General features: G+C 43.9%; 1 protein-coding gene across 10 annotated transcripts in view; it reads right to left on the bottom strand.

The window, feature by feature from the left end:
• Window positions 1-12,922, bottom strand: part of SLC16A12 (solute carrier family 16 member 12) — a 79,550-nt gene extending 66,628 nt beyond the window's left edge. For 3 of the 10 annotated variants that reach the window (XM_077878442.1, XM_077878451.1, XM_077878453.1), the window contains exon 1: window positions 11,865-11,982. The gene's annotated coding sequence lies outside the window, so the exon portion shown is untranslated. Of the gene's footprint in view, window positions 1-3,405; window positions 3,693-11,473; window positions 11,566-11,864; window positions 11,983-12,372; window positions 12,746-12,767 lie in introns of those variants that run through there. The other 7 variants (XM_077878448.1, XM_077878444.1, XM_077878446.1 and 4 more) reach the window with 7 other exon arrangements.
• Window positions 12,923-22,087: the final 9,165 nt, after the last annotated feature.

Genomic DNA, 22,087 nt, shown 5'->3' with positions numbered 1-22,087 from the left:
CTGAACTAGTTAGCTAAAGACCATCATCTGCAGACAAGGGAGCAATTGTCAGAGGCCCCAGAGCCAGCTTCCACTACTGGGTCACACAGGCCAAAAAAACTGAAACGCATAGGTGAACTGAACACCACCCCCTTCTCTGTCCCTAGCCTTACAGTTCCAGATCCCAGCTTAAAAGAGATCAGAAATAAAGCATTTAGTAGAATGCCTTGAGTATGATGGTTGCTTAATATGTGTTTAGTGAGTAATAAAGAAAATGCATCAAAGCCCATAGCAAGTGCCTGGATCACATAAGTGCTCAGTAAATGGAACTGTTATTCGCATCATCGTTATCATCATCATTGCTAAATGACAAATTAGCTCCTTAACATTTATATAAAGTGTTTTCCAGACCACGATGATCCTCTAAGAGAAAACAGAAGCTCACAGAAGCCGGTGATTTGCCCGAGTTCATACTGCCAGCAAATGCTGAAGTGGGGCTTGACCGCCATCCGAGGCTTGTTACCCTTGAAAATGCTGGAAATTTATAACCATGGCCTCAAGCCTTCTATCATGGACGTGATTCCCAACATCCAGTCCATCCCAAGTGGTTAATCAAGAATTACAGCAATCCTGTTGGGCCTGCCAGTCATGGACTGATTTAAGGAAAGGGCAGTGACCCCATCTTTGCCAGGGATAAGGAAGTCTTTTGGGAGCTTCTGGGAAAGATTTCCTCACTACTGAGAAGGCACGAAGATGCAGCTTCTCCCCCTCCACTGGATGTTTCCTATCTCCTGTGACTCTTTGAATAATTGTAGCCATCTGGGAACCACAGGGCAATCAGGTTGAGAATGAAACCAACACATGGCAGGGACAGAGCCAAGAGAATCACAGAAAAATAACATCAGAGCCCAAATGTTCTGCTCCCAGACTTTCTGCTAAATGAAGAAATCCTTTTACTTGCCAGTGAAGCCAGTCCACGTTGGGGTTTCTGTTCCTTATACCCCAGAACAGCCTACCTGATTCACTATCTACACATGCCACTCATATTCATATCATGCTCAGCACACATATTCTGTCCCTAGGCAGTAGTTCCATGTCTTCACGTGTGGGGCTGCTGAGCTTACATCAGATCTAATTTTGATTTCCTGAAATCCTGAATGGGCAGAAGAGAAAAGCAGACAGTGGTATGCACAGCTGTGGAGGCAAAGACACCACACTGAGTCCTCATTTAAGTTTCTGGCCCCTCTCCCATGACCCCCACCTCCACAGATCACAACAAAGCTCAACAGCTGGAAGCCTGATGATCTTCAGTTGCTTCTCTACCCAGAGTGCTGTACTGCACATTCCCAGAGAAAAGAAAGATGGGGGAGAAGGAAGAAGAAGAGGAGGTTTCATCTGAGCACACAGTCCTTTCTTTCCATGGTGATAATGATGAAGTTGCTTGTGAAACGTAGTTTTTGCCAACGGATACTTGCAAGTTATTTTTTCAAAAGCTACCATGCAAAATAGAAGCTATTCAACCATTTTTTTGACAATGTTCTATTGAGACTATCAGATGATATTTATTGCATGCCAGAGATCAGCCAACCTTTTGCATCTTTTCCAAGAACCATAATATGCTTGGGTTGTAGCTTTCTAAAGTCCAGAGCAGTCCTTAGGGCTACTGGGCACCATCTTCCAACAAGAATCAGAGTATAGTAAACACATGCCCAACATCTCTGCCAATCTCAGCCTCAATCTTGACCTCATCACATCCTGTAAGATTCACCTCCATTCAATTTCAGCCATGTATTCCCCAAGTCATCAACCAAGGTCACCTGCACCAATCCTCACTTTTGAAATCTACGGTAGTTGTGAGATGTTAGTATCCCTCCCTAACCCCAGCCTTCTCTCCTCCACAATTCCCTAACTCTTCTTGCACCTGGTTTCCAACCTCCTTGAGCTCCCAGGCCCCTGGCCTCTCCCATTCCCTTAGCTTGCCTGCTCCTTAGAGACTGGAGCTTGTTCTCCATCATGTCAATTGCTCTCTTTTTTGACACCCCCACTCCTTCCAAGCCACCAATCCCCAATTTTGAATCAATCTGACCATCCAAACATTTCAGTTCCTATAACTGGTAAGGCAAGTTTTGCTAGAGGAAGTCTCTCAACCTTGCAAATTAAAGGCGCAGTGATGATTTCCAACCCAAACTAAATGCGTGGAGTGACTCAGCAACAACACTTGTACCTGTTCCACATGCACACTGCTTATTCAAGATCTTAAGTACTCCATGTACTCCTCAGCAAGGACCAGCTTGAAAGGCATCCTGGTCCGGCCTCTGAGCAGCTGCACAACCTCCGGCAAGATGCTTAGCCCATCTCTGCTGTTATTGTCTCATTTGTAAAATTAGGATGAACTCCATCCTCACATGACTGTTGCAAGAACTCAGAGAGTTAACATACATAGTGGTTTTAACAATGCTTAGAACATATAAAATGTCCCCAAGATACCAGTTACTAGTTTGTAGAGAAAACATGGGCTGTTTTTTTTTTAAAGATTTTATTTATTTATTCATGAGAGACACAGAGAGAGAGAGAGAGAGAGAGAGAGAGAGAGAGGCAGACACAGGCAGAGGAAGAAGCAGGCTCCATGCAGGGAGCCTGATGTGGGTCTCCAGGATCATGCCCCGGGCTGAAGGGCTAAAGGCGGCACTAAACTGCTGAGCCACCCGGGCTGCCCACATGGGCTGTTTATTTTCCATTTTTTCCTTCAGCTTTATTCCTCCAGTTCATCCCTATCCACATGCATCCTTAATCCCTTTTGTTCCCTTGACAAAGAAAGATGCTCCCTCTCGTATTTAATTTCTCAGGTAAGTCTCCCCTCTCCTGGATTCTCTATTTTGAACCTAGACCTTTACACTGGATCCTCTTTAGCCTATAAATTTCCCCAAATATCTCTCACCTTGAAAGCAGGAAGGAGGAATGCAAGAGAGGAAAGAAGGGAAGAGGATTGAAGACGGGAAGACGCCCCACACCGGTCAACCCTGCCTGCCTCCCAGCAGCCCCCACTTACCTTCTTCCCTTCACAAACCCAGCCTCTTAAGGACCCGTCTATACTCTCTTCTTTTCTCATTCCCACCTCAATGGAATGGAATTTGCCTCCACCCTCCCCTATATGCCACTCAAGCTGTTTTTAAGCACCAGTGACTCCTAACTGCCCGCGGTAACTCTGCCATCCTTCATCAGTTGACCTCTCTGTAGCATCTGGCACTCCCTCATTATTGAAACTCTTTCTTCCTTGAATTTCCATGACAGGAGTCTTCCCTATTTATTCTTCTTCCCTATAGATCTACACTTCTTGCTTTCTTTTGCTAGATCCTTCTTTCTCTGACCACTCATTAGATGTTCTGTCATTGATTCATATATTCAACAAACACATGGAACACTTACCACATCTCAGGTACCATGACAGCTGCTGGGCCGAGCGAAGCAGCAACAGTTGAAGCACAACTCCAGAAGGCACTCTTCCCAGTGAGGCGCATCTACTCAGACACATGAGTGGTGCTTTCTGGAACTGCACAAGGATTTTATCTCTGACCCATCTCACGTCTCTCTATAAACACTCTCCCTGATTATTTCCAAACACAGGACTTGAACCGCGAACAATGGCAGTGACATTGGAAAGAAGACATAGTCCCTGCCCTCTCTGTTGGTCTAGAAAAAGATCAGCATGTAACCTGAGGGAAAAAGAAAGGTACAATGACCAACATGTGCCCAGGGTATAATGTGAACATACCCTAATTATTCTCCACAATTTTTTGACCCATTTCACACTTCATTCTTTATATGTTCCTCGGGTAATTACACCCAATTATGTCTCGTTTGTCCAATCCTGTCATGTTCAACTGAGCCTATTAGCTGATGGTGTCCACACTTGTATTGCTCGCCCAGAATATCAAATTGCCTATCAGACATCTCCACCAAATGCCCTAAAGGTCATCAAGCACCAAGAAGTATAAATAGGAATAAAGTAGAAGTCTTCATCATGAGGCAGGAACTTTACTCCCCATCTGTACCATTTCAACAGACCCCTACCTCATCACCTTCTTGGACCTTTCTTCAAGCCTCATCCAGAAATGTGTGTTTGAGACACAAGCTAATTTTATCACCAAACCCCCATTCCCACCCCCACTCCTCTGTTTAAAAGCCTTCAAGAACTCCTCTTAGAAGCCAAAGCAAAACCGAAACTCCTCTGTGTGGTACATCAAGACCCTGAATGATCTTGCTCCCGCCAGTTCCTCTGATCCCATCTGGCTTCCAGCCATATGTTCGCCCTGCAGGTCAGCTACACCTAACCCCCCTGAAGAACCACACGAGTCTTTCAGTGCCCAGTGTTACTTTCCTACCTCAGCGCCTTTGTACAAACTGTGCCTGCTGCCTAGAATGCCCTTCCTCAGGTTGTTCACCTGAGGAAGCATTAAGTACCTGACAGCATTAAGTACCTCTGGCTCTGAACCAAAGCAAGTGGTCGCTTAGGTGACTCATCACCATGCCCTAACTACTTGTCCACACATCTGCCTTCCCTAGGAGACTGTAAACCTTTGGGTAAGACCCTGTCTATTCCCTGTGGGCCTTCAGCACCTGACACAGTGTCTAGTACATGCTGGGTACTCAGCAAACATTTGCCTGATGAAAAGATAAATTCACTGAGTTATTTTAACATTGCTTAATCCCAGTATTTTTTTATTAGAGGCTTTAAAAGTAACTAATTCTATTTTATCTCATTCAAATGTCTCTTCCAAGCTTAAAACTAACAAAAGATTTTTAAAAACAAAACTGAAACTTTACCTTAACACAGCCTGTATTTGCTGCTAATTAGATATATGATCATGCAAAAATTTGTAAAGAAAGCAGAATGTGCCAGAATGATTCTGAAATGCCAACTCATATGCATCAGCTATTCAATGTCATTTGAAATTTTTTTAATTTATAAAATTTTATTGATTAAGTAGGCTTCATGGAGCCCAACACAGGGCTTGAAATCACTACTCTGAGATCAAGACCTGAGCTGAGATCAAGAGTCAAATGTTTAGCCAACTAAGCCACCCAGGTACCCTCTAATGAAATTTGAAATTTTAATTAGACCTTAATTTCTCATAAAATTAGAATATATGGTTATCTAGAGTTTATCTTTTTTTTAAAGCTTTTTTAAAAAAGACTTTATTTATTCATGAGATACACACACACAGAGAGGCAGAGACACAGGCAGAGGGAGAAGCGGGCTCCATGTAGGGAGCCCAATGTGGGACTCGATCCTGAGACTCCAGGATCACGCCCTGGGCCAAAGGCAGGTGCTCAACTGGTGAGCCACCCAGGTGTCCCTAGAACTTATCTTTTTTGAGTGTGGAAGGAGTCAAATGAAAGAAGTAAAAACAAGAGGGAAAAATATGTAGTGCTTAATTTTTTGATACAATGACCCTTATCACTGGAACTCCCTAACTATTAAGTAAAATATTTTTGCCAGTGTCTTATTCATGAACATTTATTTATTCTTTACCATGGTACTTTGATTTTTTTCTGAGAAGGTTTATGAGTTTATAAATTATGTTAACAGGCTGTTGCCTATTGAGACTTGTAACAAATTTGCCAAACAGCTGGCCAGCATTGAAGTTAGGATCTGTGTCAAAGAAACAAAATAAAGCTTCAGACCCCTTGGAATGGGGACTTACCTGAGGTCTCACTGGGACCATACTCAGAACCTAGCAGTCACCACTTTAGCACCACAAGTTTAGAATGAAGACCTGGAGTGAGGTGCGGGGGGGTGGAGTCCATGTTTTTAAAAACCAAGAAACCATAATGCTTCTTAATAAATCACTGCATGCCAAAAACACAGCAATGGCTCTCTCAGTACCAAATCCATGAGGCAAACACTCAAGTTTATCTTCTCCTTCTGTACATCAATACACATATAGAAGGAGCCCTCTAGGATGTAGGGTATTCAAAGAAAGAGAAAACTTCCTTGGCTGCTTTCCACAGCCTATGCTCCGACCCTACCCCATACCCCCACCCCCACTTGTATACACTCAGGCTCCAGTTCTTTTGACAATTATGCCCAAGCATATGTGGGGAAATAGCAAACTAAAGAGAAAACTTTATTGACCACAATGTGAGTACAGAGGGTACCTGACCCAGCACAGCCATTCTTCAGAATTTTATCTTTGACTCACCACACATCTCTCTATCAACACTCTCATTGGGTGGTTACCTCCATACACACAGGACTTACACTGACTCTATGCTAATAACTCCCAATCTATGCTTCTTGCCCAGAATATCTAACTGCTCATTTGGCTCTCTCTCAGGCACAGAGGATATAAAGTTAATAAGACCAATGTCTTCCCATGCATTTTCAACACAGGTGCACAGTAGTATTTTGAAATAATTAGGAACTACCAGAATGACATAACCAAATTTGGCAGGGAAAGGGAAACAGAAACTTACAAACACGTGGCCCAATCATTTACAAACCTATTTTCACCAAGAAATCCATTGTTCAGATAAAATCTTACTTGGAAACCCAAAATGTGAAATCTAGAATAGCACACCTGCTCAGGTTACAGAAGAGATCACCATAAAGAACCCCACGCTGGATGAAGGACATCTTTCCCCGCATTGTCCCCACGTCCCTAACAGCTCCTGAGACTCTTTGAAAACTCACAGAAATCTGCAAAACAGAGTTCAGACTGGTCAAATCCATCACAGTGCTACTTTTAATACAAAAATCAAAAGTGAAGATACATTTGGGGATATCTAACTGGTAACAAGGGGTAAGAATTCCCATTACTATGTAAAATAAGAACAAATGTCATTAAAAACAAGATCACTTCTAAGAAGTCCACTAGATCAGCATTTTTCACTTTGTCTATCATGGTACCACATTTCTCAAAGACAATAAAAGTACTTGTACCTTAAAGTTACTTGTGGAAAAGCCTGAGTACAAAATCTTTCTGTATTTTAATATAGTTTTCTAATCTTTTACAGCTTTACCACATCTCAGCAGTAGTAAGCTGTTTGTTGATGTTGCCCTTTCTCTTTTTAGCTTCATTGTCTTTGGAATAGGGGTTGAGATAAAATTTCTATTTTAATCATTTTAAAGGCTACAGTGGTTTTTAGTGCACTCACATGTTATAAAGCCATCACCACCATCTAATTCTGGAACAAAGCCATCATCCCAAAAAGAAATGACGTACCCATTGCCAGTCATGATCAATTTTCCTCGCCCCCACACCACGCCAACCACGGACATACTTTTGTCTCTATGGATTTGCCTATTGTGGACGTATCATACAATCTGTGGTCTTTTGCATCTGGCTTCTCTCACTTAGCATAATGTCTTCATGGTTCATGTTATAGCATGTGTTGACATTGTTTTTTGAAATAACTTACTTTTATGCGCCTATGGCAATCAATTTAGTTTTTATAGAAAAGCATTCTTTGGCATTTACCTTATGTAAATGTATCATTGTATCACCTTATGTAATATTTCATTAAACTGCAAAATTATAATGGCCAGTGCTACTGGAATACACAGGACTATGAGCAAACACTACTATAAGCATGCACAAGAGCTCATAAAAAAGCAAAGTACACCAATTTACTGTGATGATAGCTATTTGCCACAGTGACCTCTGTGCTCTAAGCAACAACCAGGAGGGGTTTCAGAGGGAAGGAGAGTACTGGCTAACCCTGAGTTGTTGGTTGTTCTTTTTTCCTTTAAAGATTTATTCATTTATTTTAGAGAGAGAGAGTGGGTAGGGGGAGAGGCAGAGGGAGCGCGAGAGAGAATCTTGAAGCAGACGCTTGCTGAGTGCGGAGCCCGACGCAGGGCTCAAGGTGATCAGGTCCCCAAGATCAGGACCTGATCCGAAACCAAGAGTTGGCCACTTAACCAACTGAGCCACCTAAACATCCCAACCCCGAGTTATTTTAGTGTGGGTCAGTACTCTATTACCCAAGATGGAGGGTGAAGCATGCAGAAGTGATAAGTGTTTATCATGCAACCCAACACAGCTTTACCTGGCCCCTAAAAGGAACTCTTTGATAGTTCTTTAAAAAAGAAAAAAAAAAAAAAAGCAAAGGTATGTTCCCATAAAGACAGATCTACCCTCCTGCTTCTAGGAAGCTTTACCATCCTACCTGTCTTTCAAGGAGAAGTTCAAGCATGTCTTCCCCAAACCTTGTACTCCTCACAGCATCCGCATGCTCTGCATGCTTTCTCTCCTCCTCTTTAATTTCCAAAGTACTTACCTACCTCATGGTGTTCACAACCTGTCTTATAGCTAGTCATACAATGTCTTTTTTTTCCCCACACGAGGCTGTAAGCTATTGCAGAGGCAGGTTCTGTGGCTTTATATCCCCTACTGCCACCAGCATGGAAAAAGAGGTGCTCAAAACCCCATCTTCATACAAATATATAAAATAAGGAGAAGTTCAATAAGTATTTATTATTTATTAAGTAAACAAAGAAGGAGCACATTAAATAATTTATTTAGGTGTGTGACTTCCTATGTGGCTACAGCAGCTCACCCCATCCATCAATGTGGGATAAAAGAAGAGGGAAAGCGGAGTTGAGCATCTGATGGGGCAACGTGGTGGCCAGCTGAAGGCAATCAACTAATCTGGGTCCCTAGCGGCCATCAGAAATCATGACTCTTGGATGCCTGGGTGGCTCAGCAGTTGAGCATCTGCCTTTGGCTCAGGGCGTGGTCCCGGTCCAGGGATAGAGTGCCACATCGGGCTCCCTGCGAGGAGCCTGCTTCTCCCTCTATGTCTCTGCCTGTGTGTGTGTGTGTGTGTGTGTGGTGAATATTTTTTTTAAATCTAAAAAAAAAAACAAAACAAAACAAAAGAAAAATCGTGACTCTTCTCCAAGTGTTTAACAGAGACCATATTCAAATAGGACATTGTTAGATAATGACACTTTCTGACATCCTTTGATGTCGAACAAATTAAAAACAGAAAAATCTTGGTACTCAGAATCTCCCAACATCAAATGTGGATTTGATTTTTTCTCAATTAAATTATTATACTCTACCACTTTAATGGGTGAGTTTTGAGATATCCTACCAAGGTTCTCAGAAGCAAATAGCTTCCAAATTAGCGATTTTTAAAAGCAAAGCAATAGGTTAGGTAAGGAATGCATAAACAACCACAAAAGCTGCACTGAATACTTTTTTTTGGCTGTATACGACTGAAAAACTGCCAAGTTCATTTTGATAAGCCTTTGTTAAAAACAATAAACATGCCTAAGCTTGCAAACCATGCCATTTTGAAGAAAAAGCAGTTGGGGGAACTAGAAAAATGCTTAAAACTGGAATGTCTGAATAAAACCTTCCGTGGTAACGGATTTACCGAGAAGCCACAACACTGTGAGGCCTGGGGATGCGGAGGGGAGTGGGGGACAGAATGTAAAGTGAGAGAAAATGAAAGCAGAACACCATCTTCATAAATAAATAAGAAGCTCCATCTCACACATTGGTACAATTACCGTATGCAACATTAACATGGCTAGCGCTAACGCTATCAAGAACACGAATTCTCCCACACTTCATTAAGTTTAATGTCAGCACAATGATGTCCCTGCACTAAAGGAAATATAATTTAAGGGTCTCCAAATGAACATACATAAAATAGACAACTGTGGGACCCGCTCTTCATGTACAGGAGGATATACATTCATAGGAGTCAAAGTACTTTATATGAATTCCCTTCTTTTGTTTGTTTTCAGTGATTATAAAATCAGCAGGATCAGGGGATTGGAAGGAAGATAATTTGGAACATTTATGTTCATTTCCCCACTTTAGGCAAAACCAAAATTCTCTTCTATCTGCCAAACAAAATCCAGAAAAAATTCCAATGAATGAATCACAACTTGAGCTCCACAGAAACAAACTTCGTTGCTGTGTTGGTGGATAGATCCCAAATGCCCAGAACAGCACCAGGCACATAGTAGGCACTATATAATATAGTAGGTGAATAAATTTCTCTGTTGAATTGAACTAAACTGAAAAACATAAACAATGTGCAATGCCCAAAATGCTGAAGAAGTCAGCTTAGTGTTCCCATCTCAGCTCTGTTATAAGTTCATGCTGTTCATCATGGCACACAAATGATCCTCATATCCTCCTTTTCTCAAATTGGCCCCGAAGTCATACATTGTACCTTTCACTCTAACCAGTCATCACCACAGGGAGCTGAGATTCCAAGGAGAGATGGAGATAAACTGAGCCCACCTGTTTTGAGTACCTTTCTTCTCTGGATATTTGTCTAGGATATATCTGCATATTTATTCATCATTGTTCAAGAATGCAAATATTACTTAAAATTAAGGGTTTGTAATTTTAAAACTGTACTACAGAGGTGGTTTGACTAAATCAACCTCTCAATTATTTCAAAACTCCACCAGTTAAAATAAATAAATAAGAACAGGAAAATGATATCATTCCAGGTGATTCTACTTATATCCTTTTTGTTCAAAATGCCTAGAAGCAAGATGCTTTGAAAGCAGAACTAAGTGGAGAGGAGAAGGCCTGGACTGTGGTGTTGCTTCCATCACCAATGAACAGTATGAGTTTAGCCAATCCTTGCCAATGGGCATCTGAGCTTCCTGGCAGGCAAGGTAAAGGGTTTGAGTAGAAGATCCCTAAAACCCTTTTCAATTTCCAAGATCCTGTGATTATGTGGCCAAATCTAGTCATTTATTTATGACTCTTTATTTTCATCATTTATTTCGTTAACAGACACACTTCGGGCACCTGGGAAGAGTCAGACACCATTAGCCTAGTTTGGCATGATAAGGGGTGGTGGAGGGCAGGGAGACAAACTGCAGGATCCGTTGATGATTTTAAAAGCTAGTGATCTCAGGTATCTGTGGAGACAATGTGTTTCTAAATTTGTCAGGCTTCCACCTCCAAGCAAATGGTGGGTACTCCTAAGGGGATGGGGTAACTGGATGATGGGCAGTGAAGAGGGCATCTCTTGATGGGATGAGCACTGGGGGTTATACTATATGTTGGCAAATTGAATTTAAATTTAAAAATATAAAAAAAAAAATTGTCAGACCTTGTCTTTCTTCTGGGTTCAGCTGGCTACGCCTTTAGAGTGCCCAGCTCTCAGCAAACAAGTTGGATGAAACAATTTGAGTCCCATCAGAATGGAATGGTTTAACCAGTGTTCTGGTAGGTTCCATCTGACTCAACATGGGGGGTGGGGCGGGGAGAGTTGTAAGATGGTCCGAAAGCTGAGTTGTGGAAACGGAAGGCTAACCAAATAGCCCCAGGGCTTACTGGAATCGCGCTTTAAAATTTTGCTTGCCAACACTTGTCCCTAAGTGTGCACTACAGGTATCAGGGCCCTCCTGGAGGACAAGAAACGGAAGAGAAATTAAGTTCAGTAAAGTGAGGGTTCTGAAGGCTGACGTGTTGTTAGTACATTACACACGATAAATGAAAATCATTACCTGAGGCAGAAGATTTAAAACATTTTTTTGAAAAAGACACCGACAGCCCAGTCCAGCGGAAAAGCAGTCTCTCTCCCACCGGGAAATCTGCCCTTGGAAAGCACGGGGGGGGGCGGGGGGGTCAGAGGCGCTTCCTCTGCGGCCACCTGCGCGGACCCTGCAGGGGCGCGGGCCCGACACCCGCAGGACAGGTGGGCACGGCCCGAGGGGCCCGGGTCCGCCGCGCAGGAGCCCCGCGTCCCCTGAGCCCCGCGCCGCCGGGGAACCGGGAGAGGAACGGCCGCCCGCGGGAGGCTGCGCCCGGGGAGCCCAGCCCGGCCCAGCCCAGCCCAGCCCAGCCCGGCCGCTCCCCGCGCCCCGCGCCCCGCGCCCGCGCCCGCCGCGCCCTCACCTCGCGTGGACCGCTGTACCCGGCGGCGCGCGGACATGCCCCCGGCGCACCCTTCCCGGGCCGCAGCCGCCGCGGTCCGCGCTTCCGCGGGGCGGGGAGCGCTCGGGGCGGAGGCGCGGGCGGGCGGGGGCGGGGGCGGGGGGCGTCGCGGGGAAGAGCCCGGCGCCCGGACTCCGAAACGCGCCGCAGGTTCGGCCCCCGCCCGCCCGCGCCGCGGCGGACCCTGCCCCGCGGGCCGAAGGGGCTCTCGGCGGGGATCGGCCCTCGGCGGGGCGCGGGCGGGGCGCGGGCGGGGGCGCGGGCGGGGGCGGGGGACGGCGCGGTTCTGTGGCGGGTCCGCCCGCGGTGTCCCGAGCCCGCCCGCCCGGGGACCGCCCTGCGCTCCCGGGGGCCGCCGGGACCCGGAGCAGCCGTGGGCGAGCGGAGGGAGCTCCGTGCTCTCCAAAGGAACTTTTCCCTGCAGGTCGGCGAGCAAGGCCTGGAGAAGGCGGGCAGGGGGCTCCCTTACACGGTGATGGCAGGGATGCGTCTTCCGCCGGCCACAGCTCGGGAAACTGAGGCTCCAAAGTGTTAGTCTAAAGCGTGGTGTCTTGGAGTTAGATGAAGCCGGATTCAACTCTCCTGAAACGCTTGTGCCCTTGAGCGAGTTAAGCCCCTGAGCCTCACTGTCCTCTCCTGCGAAGGGAGAATAATCACAGTCCCTGTGTGTGCGGGGCGGACCCGGTGCAGGAGGTGCAGGTGCTGGGCGCGTAAGACGCCCCCGCGAGACGTTACTGCGGTTGGCCTGCCGAGGTTCGCCCCATCCCGCCAATGTTGCCTGAAAGCTGGGGTCTCAGGGGCCTGCAGAAGCGGCGTCCCAGCTTTGCCCAGACGTTCCCCACCTAAGGCAGATTCTAGGCTAACCTTCCTGTAGATCACTCTGTCGGAAGCAAGTTCCCTCATCTGCCGGTCTGATTCCAACCTCTTGCCGTCTCCACCCTTCGCTGCTCAACAGCACCGCGGTCATCTGGGAGCCTGCTAGGGCTGGGAGACCTCCGGCCCAACCCCAGCACCTCTGGGTGGTAATCTGCATCTTAACAAGAATCCTTGGGTGATTCGATCAGTGGCATATCAAAGTTTCAGTATGAGTTAGATTTTTAGGAAAATTTGAAAAGGGAACTGCACAGTTACTGAGCAGTACCCACCCAATACTTCAGGATATTTAAAAAATAGACTAATAAAGCCCTTCCTCAGTTTACCCCTGATCGTTCCTTCTCCCCCTAATCTTCTGCTCTTTATAAATCTGGACTTTATGTCCTATTTTCCCTGCAATAACCTCTGGATTACATCTAAGTAATGATTAGCGAATCTATGTCTAAAACACACCTAAGAATTAGCAAATACGGCTTGTAAAAGAATTCATTAGCACTGAAAATGGATTTATAAATGCAGAACCTTGGAAAGCCCTGAGCACTCATCTGTGAAGGTCTTTAGGTTCCAGGCTTGAACACTTTTGCATTTCATAACATTGTTTTGGGTGGCAAATAAGGTCCATTCTCCATTTAAATAATGTAGGACAACCAGTTCTATGAAAAAGTTTTGAGGAAAAAAAGTTTTGGAGAATAGAAGGAAACCTCACAGGCTTCCTTTCTGTCTAACTAAAGTCACCACTTACAGAGCGGCTCTAGCAAAGCCCAAAGCATGTGCTTTGTTTATTTCGTTAAATGCTATGTGTTTGGGTTTTGTGTTTGTTTTTGATTCTTGGAATGTTCAGATTTAGTTTGCCTGATTGTGGCTCTGGCAGAATGATTTCCGTCCTGTGAGAGTGGAGTAATTGCAGATTGTTGATGAAGAAGAGGGTGATGCCGCCTGGCAGTGCCTGATTTGGAAAGGTCATTTCCGTCTGCGTATGTAAGGCTGTTGAACAATCTGATGCCCTGCGGATGGGCAGTGTGGAAGTGGAGCAGGGAAAGAAGGGGAGAGGAGAGGAATCTCCTTCCTCAGAGGTTGGAGGTTTGGAGGAGGTGGGAGGCGAGGAGAAAGACCCTTCTGCTTGCCCTGGAATCCAACCAGGGAGGAAAGGGAAAAGGCAACATTTCTCCTAAGCAGCGCTACCCAATAGAACATCCTTCAAGGGTGAAAATGTTTCGCATGCCATACGGCTATGAAATGTGGCAATTTATATTTATGTTTTAATGAAAATTCAGGTGGGGTGTGTGTGTGTGTGTGTGTGTGTGTGTGTTTAGTGCTAGTCTGTTGCACTAACCAAGTTTCAAGGGCTCCATACCAAGGTGTGGCTTGTAGCTATTGTATTGGGCAGCATATAAACCATTTTCCCTCATCACAGAAAGTTTTAGTGTACAGTGGTGCTTAGAGCCAGGATTTTGATGAGGAAGCGAGCCCCAATACTCCAGCTTTTCAAATCTTTGTCAGAACCTCAGCTGTCCTAAGGTGGATGGAGGAATTGATAATTAAATGCAGGCCACTGAGTCCTCGTGGTCACTGAATCCTCGTGAGGGTCAGAATGGAGTAATCCATAGGATGCACTGAATGTAATTCCCTGCATATAGCAAACATGCAAAAAATCTTACCAGTATATGCATTAATAGCCATTTTGCTGTAAAAAATAAAGTTGTTGGGGGGACATAGCACTACAGTTACATCATTATTAGTTAAATGGCCTTTTGCTGACATGTCAGCTGCTCTGGGACTGCAGCTACCATTTAGAGCTGTGCTCCAACCCCACCCCTCCGTTCTTCCTCCCTGCTCAGAGCTGGGCGCTGCCTCTACTGTCCTGGCCTGGAGGCTAGGCATACTTGCTCAAATCCCTACCATTTGGGTCCAGTAATAGGAAGAGTGTTAACTAAAATCATATTGCACCATAGTTCAGAGGAATCAATTTTCAGCTGAGATTCTTGGAAGCGTGACACCTTAGGGTACATCCATTATAGAGGGAATTGTTTGTTCCTGTTATTTGGTCAAACAAGGATGTGTGGACTCAGCAGAGAGAAATGAGAACATTGGCTCCAGGTAAGTAATATTTGGGGTGTCCACGTCAGACCGGAAGCTACTGGAAGCTTAAGGGTTAGGGCTGGCAATTTGAGGCTTTTGCCTAAATAGAAGTTGAAAGCTTATTTTTATGACTAATCACAATTCTAAGGAAAGCGACAAACAGCATACAAAAGATGCGAGTATTGTCAGCTGCCAGTTATACAAATTAGGGCAATCTGTGGAGTGGGAAACAGGGACCTTGTTCCCGGCACATCAAGAAACATAAATTTCTGAATGACCTTCTTCTCAAACTCCTAATCTTCTGGCTTCTTTAATAAAATCACATCCTGTGGGCAGCTTTGGGATCCCATTTTCTTTATTGTCTTCCTCGGTTCCTTTTTCAGCACTTCTTTTCTTACGAAGATTTTCTTAGACTTCAGCCTCTATTTCTCTGCTCTCTTTTCTTAACCCATATCCCACACCCCTTTTGTCATGCCCATGGCTAACACCTGCCTGTCACAGGCAGTGCATTTCCGATTCTGACCTCTTTCTGAGTTTCAGGTCTTCTTGCCAGATCCCCAGTGGACATAGTCACTTAACTTATCCCCACCCCCATCCCTTCAAATGTTAACCTATCAGGAACTGAAGTTATTAGTACACTCTGTGGTTAGCCACCCCCCCACACCCTGACTTTCTGTTTTTTCCTCTTAGACATCACCACCTTGGTCTTTGGTGCTAAAATTCTCCCATTTCCTGTGACTTGAAACAATGGGATTATTTTAACCCCTTTTTCTTCTTCTCAGAGTCCTTAATATAACTGGAAAACATTGAATTTGGAACCAAAAGACCAAAGTAAAAACCCCATTTTTCCACCCTTGGCAGTATGAACTTAGGAAATTTCTTAACCCTCTTAAGCCCATGCTTCTCATCTATAAGCTTAGACCAATAGTACTTTTCAAAAAATATGACTTGAGCAGCTACTTATCCCAGCTTCTGAACTAATTAGGTTAGACTCTCATCCTCCACACTAATTACATTTTGGACCTGATAATTCTTCATCGTGAGGATGCCCCATGCATTGTAGGATGTTCAGCAGCATCCCTGGTCTTTACCCAGCAGTAACCCTCCTGGTCATGTCAATCAAAATTGTCTGTAGACGTTGCCACAATGTCCCCTGGGCAGGGGCAAAATCACCTCCTGTAGCAACCACTGGGTTAGAGGAATGCTGAGAGGAGAAGAAGTGCCTCCCTCTCTGGGTCTATGAGGATTCTATGAGATAATGGGCATGAATGCAGCTGGCACAGAGCCTGACCAGGTCAACATCTGCAGAACATGGATATCCACTCACTCACGAAGCTCTGTCAAGTGAAGGTATTTTCTGAAGATCACAGGTGAAAAACATTATTAGAAAAAAATTAATTTAGATTGTGTTGTTCTACATTATTATTCTATCCTAGCAAATACTGTTTTTGAATTTAAGCAACAATAAAACAATAAAACAAATTTCTTATATTAAATTTTCTTAATAACTATGTTCTCTCCCTATCTATTCTTACCGATCCCCAGACTCAGATTTCCTTATGCAGAGCCTTCTATTAGTTTAGTATTCCCTTACTCCTGCCAATCTGGACAACTAACCTTTACGGTACTGTTCATGCCCTACATTCTTTCTGCTGGAAACTCTGGTTGTTCCTATTTTACTTATTTATTCTCATTGAAATGGAATTCCTCTGTTGGTTCGCCAAAGTTCTCTTTCATCCAGCCTTCCTGTCCATCCTTCATTATCACTCTCTCCACCTGTTACCCTCTGTCATAGTCTCCTTCTTGCTCTGTGAAGTCATCATGCACATTCCTGCCCAGTGTTCTTTCACCCACACTTTTCCCCATACCTGGACTTCTGCTTCTTCTCTCTCTTCCATCTTTATAAACTTGGTAACATCTTTCCAGGCTTAATTCAAATCCCAACTTCTACTGACACTTGTAACTTCCTTTGTAAGGCATAAAAAAAAAAGTGAATGGTTGGATGGAGGGAGAGAGATGGAGAGTCAGGTGATAAGCAATTTAGTTGAATGTTAACCTAGAATTTAGGAAGCAGCAGATGTATACCTTTTCAACATTTTCTCTGAAAATTGTCATAATAAAAATAAATGAGATTAAAAAAATAAAACAAACATATCAAAGCCTTCCCATTTAACTCTAGCCCATAGTGATTAAGAATTCAGGCTCAAAAGAAAAAAAAAAAGAATTCAGGCTCTGCTTTTAGGTAGATCTGAGTTCAAAGTCAGCTCCACCTTGGGCAATGCAAAATTTCAGCTTCTACACCTACAAAATGAAATAAGAACACCTTCCTTGTAGGTCTGTTGTGGAAGTTAAATGAGGCATACTACTAAAGTACCTAGCACAGGAGCTGACACACAGTAAGGACTTAATAAATGTTCACAGAATTATTCACTATAGGAAGTGATTATTCACTATTAGGAAATTATACACTATTTAGGAAACCACCTAAATATCTGCTGCTGCAAATGGATAAAGAAAATGTGGTATGTGTTTATAAAATGGAATATTATTCAGCCATAAAGAAGGAACTAGATCCTGCCATTTGGAACAACATGGATGAAACTGGAGGACATCATGCTGGGTGAAATAAGCCAGACATGGAAAGACAATTCCTGTATGATATTCCTTACATGTAGAATCTAAAAAATTCCAACTCACAGAAGCAGAGAGTAGAGTAGTGGTTGCCATTGTCGGTGGTGGAAGAAATGGAGAAATAGTGGTCAAAGGATATACGCTTTTACTTATGAGAAAGCTCTGGGAATCCAAAGTACAGCATGGTGACTATAGTTAATAGTACTCTATTGTATATTAGAATTTTCCCAGTGGGTAGATCTTAAGTGTTCTCACCACACACACGCAAGAAAAGTAACTATGTGACATGATGGATGTTTTATTAGCTTGATTGTGGTAATCATTTCATAATGTGTATATATATATATATATCACATCATTACATTGTGCATATTAGATCAATCTTTATTTGCCAATCATATCTCAGTAAAGCTGGGAAAAAATAAAAATAGATGTTAGCTGGGCAGCCCGGGTGGCTCAGTGGTTTAGCACCACCTTCAGCCCAGGGCCTGATCTTGGAGACCCGGGATCAAGTCCCACATCGGGCTCCCTGCATGGAGTCTGCTTCTCCCTCTGCCTGTCTCTGCCTCTCTCTCTCTCTCTCTCTCTCTGTGTCTCTCATGGATAAATAAAATCTAAAAAAGAAAAAAATAGATATTAGCTGAAAATAACAAATACTCCTCTCTTGAGCACATAGAGGATAGGCTACTTGGTGGCAGGAACCCTGTCCATTTACAATCCCCCCCCCACACACACACACCTCATGCTAGCAGAATAGGAATTTCAAGAAATCTTTGCAAGATGAGTGAAGGTAGCTATGCATCACCTTGTTTGTTTACCTCTGCTGTTCTTCCTCTGGTAGATTCATTCAATTACTATTTATGAAGCATTTACTCAGAACAAAGTCAGCAGCCATGGGCAGGACCATGATAGCCTCAGACCTAACCCAATGCTTTCTCCCTGAAATCAACAGTCTCCCTGTCTCAGAGCTGCTGTGTGTACAGTTTGAGAGTTCTCTGACCAAGCTGAGATTCCTTCAGGGAACACATCTGGGATGGAAATGCATGTTTCCATAAAGAATGGGAAAGAGACAAAAGCTACTGGTTTTGTCCCAACCAGATGTGGAGTATGGAAAAAAAGGAGGTGAGAAGTTCCCCAGGGCCTGACCCACAGACTTCATGACCTGCCCTTTCTTGCTCCCATTGGAGGAGCACAAGGCCCTGAGGATTTTAATAACATTGAGCTTTGTTTCCCAGTTAATTTATCCACAATCTTTCAAATTATTGCTGAAACTTTTAGGTCATTTTTTCCCCAATGTATGTGTTTGGTTTTAGCATTTTTGTTCTCCAGATTAAATTTAAATAAAGTTAATGTCCATAATGTTCACAGCTGGTGTACACTTGTTTCCCACCTTGATGTGGCTGGAAGTGGGTTGTGAGGGGGTTTACTGAATCCCCTCCAGTGCTCCAGCCCTGTGTATTCCATTCATTCTTGCAGTGCCAATTTTCCAAGTGAGGGAAAGTAGCTCAGAGTTTTGGGAAGTAAGAGCTCTTGTCCGTTTCTCGGTCCTTCTAGCTGGACTAAGAATCAAATGGACGTGAGACAAATGAACAAGAGAAAATTAAATTTATTAGTGCATTTATAGGGAATCCACACAGACACAGAAATTCTGAAAACAGGCAAAATGAGGTGAGGCATATTTATTTTCCTGAATAGGGGAAGAAGGTCTAGGACTTCAGAGACAAGGAATGCAAATCACAGGGAAACAAAAAGAGTAGATGCTTGGTATTTAGATGTTTGCCCCGCCATACAGATGGTCACTTAGATAAAATTTACCTCTACCAATAACCCTTATTCTGGGAAAGGCCCTCCCTGACCCCACCCCCAATTTAGATTCTTCTAGGCAGTTCACAGAGAGGCAAAAATCTCTCAACCTGTAGGGTCTCGATTGTCTTTGGCTTCAAATAATCTTCATACCGGAGCAGCTCATCTTGGGGCAGCCTGCCCTTGGCCCCGACACAGTAGTTCAATGGATTGCCCAATACTATGCAAACTAGAAAGCAGTGCTGGTACGTGGAACCTGGTCAAGTCTGGAGTAGACTGAGTGCAAAACAACTGGGACGCTCTCCACCTCTAGTTCCATATACTTTGTCATGTGAATTTGTATCTTCCCCATCAAAAGTGGGGTCTATTACTCCCCCCTTGAATCCCAGCTAGTCTGGTGATTATTTTAACCAGTGGGAAAGAGTAATAGCAATGGGCTACCTCTGAATCTTAAGAGGCCATGCCCCAACCTGGTGAGCTCTGTCTCTCTGTCTCTCTGTCTCTCTCTCTCTCAACACTGCATGGCCACAAGAACAAACCTGGGCTAGGTGGGAGAACACATGGGGCTGAGTTCAGTCAGCTCAGCCACCCTACCCAAGGCCCCAGATGCCAAGAAAGCCAAGCCAAGATCAGCAAAACTGGCTACGATCCCCACAGCCGGTTTGGGGGACATTAGTGAGCGCACTGAGAACAGCTCGGATCAGGAGAACTGCCCAGCCAGCCCACACACTCACACAGAAATAATGATTTACTGTTGTAGCCACTGGGGTGTTGTGCTTGTTTGTCATGTAGCATCATTTAGCCAAGGAAGAAAATAAATTCACCAGCCAGCAACTCTTGTATGTTATGAAGGGATACACTTTTGCAAACACATCTACCAGAAGTCCTTTCCCCCAGTTTTTATCATGCTACTTTGTTCTTTTCAATTCATCACGGGGGGAAAAAAACACACTGTGAGCAATATACTTGAAAAGAAATAATTTGCATTTCATGGGTCAATTGAATGAGCAGCTAAATTGCAAACCGAATTGCAGTGTGTGTCTCTCCTTCATTTCTCTCATCAGACAAATCCAGTGCAAACCAACCAATAGTTTTGAGTGTCTAGTCTGTTCAGGCACTGTGCACAGTACAATAGTGTTTTTAAGACATGGTTCTTGTCTTCAAGAAATTTACAATCCGACATATAGGTAGCCATGAAATGAGAGAAACTGAATAATGAGAAAGGATTTCAAGAACCCTGCACTACAACCTGATGTCTCAAAAGGAAAAGATGTGTGACCATTTTGAAAAAGGAAGTCAGAAGTGGAATTCTTGGCAGAGAAGCTGCCCAGGTGGAGGCTGACTTTACAGGTGGGGCTGGAACTCTCTCTGGGAGCCTTTCAGTAAGCAGATAGGAGGGCTGTCTTGGTAGGCGCAACTGCCAGTAATATTATTAGCAAAGGGAAAGTGCAAGGTGTATTTGGCAGAGAGTAAATAAGTCATTTTGATGAGGGCAGAGAAAATCAATAGGATAGAGTGCCTGATGAGAGATGGAGTGGGAGAGACGTGAGGACTGTGCGTGTCTCCAGCCAGGAGGATGGTGATCATTAACAGAAGTTAAGAGGTGGTAGCAGCTGGGGAACTCTTCAATGTTAGACACGTGGAGCTTGAGGCGGGTATGAAATGCTCAGCAGGCTGTTGGAAATTCAGGTCAGGGGCTAAGGGGAAAGGTCAAAATGAGAGATATGGCATGAAAATCTTCAGTGCAAGCAAGCCAAGATGAAACCAGAGCAGAAGGGCAAGGCCTGGATCTTGGGGAATGTCTGCAATGTCTAGTAGGGGAGATAAGAAAGATGTACAGCGGACTGCTGAGCAGGATGTAGCAAGTGCCAGAGGAGTCACAGAGGTGTGATAATGATTCAGAGAAGGGCGAGAGATACACACCAGCAGAGTGGAAACATTCTCTTTCAAGAGAAGAACGAGTGATCATGGGCAGGACCTGCTCTCAGCAGGAGCACATGGCTTGTGAAAGTCATTCAGAGGGATGCGTGGCTCCAGCTGGACAACTCACCTGCTAACAACAGAAACACATTACAGACTGGTTACACTTACTTGCAAAAGCAAAAAACCCAAACCATTATAACGGAAAACAAAAACCAGCCAGCTTTGTTTGGGGCTGATTTACCTTTTGTGACCTTCTGTGTTGAATCTTCTTAATGGATTAATTAGCATGTTTCTGCTTCACCTTTATTCATTTTAATAAATTCAGAAAGTATAAATTGATGAAAGATGGGGGTAAAGCCAGTTCAAATAGATAAGGCATCATGGGAAACAAACAATGGCCAAATCCTTTTTTAGTTTCTTTTAGTTTTTTATATGCTGTAAGTATATCCAAAATGTTCTGAAGCTGCACTATGGGACACTATTGTCTCTACTGCTTTCAGCAGAGACACATATTTACACATCCATGTTACTTGTTACTTAGTTCTTGTGGTTATAGATGACACCACAACAACATCATTAAGTTAAGAAAGTACAATTCAAGGACACTTGGCTGGCTCAGTCTGTAGAGCATTTGACTCTTGATCTCAGAGTTGTGAGCTCAAGTGCCACTTTGGGTGTGAAGCCTACGAAAGAAAGAAAGAGAGAGAGAAGGAAGGAAGGAAGGAAGGAAGGAAGGAAGGACAGACAATTCATCCCAACCACTGGAAGAACCACTGGTAGAGTTTCTAGGAATATAAATAATAGCTACTGGCTCTATTGTATTTCAGTAGAGTGTGAAGAATAGAAAAGCACAAGGTCCACAAAAAAAAAAAGAA

This window comes from Canis aureus, chromosome 29 (genome assembly GCF_053574225.1).
Source record: "Canis aureus isolate CA01 chromosome 29, VMU_Caureus_v.1.0, whole genome shotgun sequence".
Taxonomy (NCBI): domain Eukaryota; kingdom Metazoa; phylum Chordata; class Mammalia; order Carnivora; family Canidae; genus Canis; species Canis aureus.
Note: the sequence above shows the minus strand (reverse complement) of the source record. Positions and strands in the feature narration are given on the sequence as shown.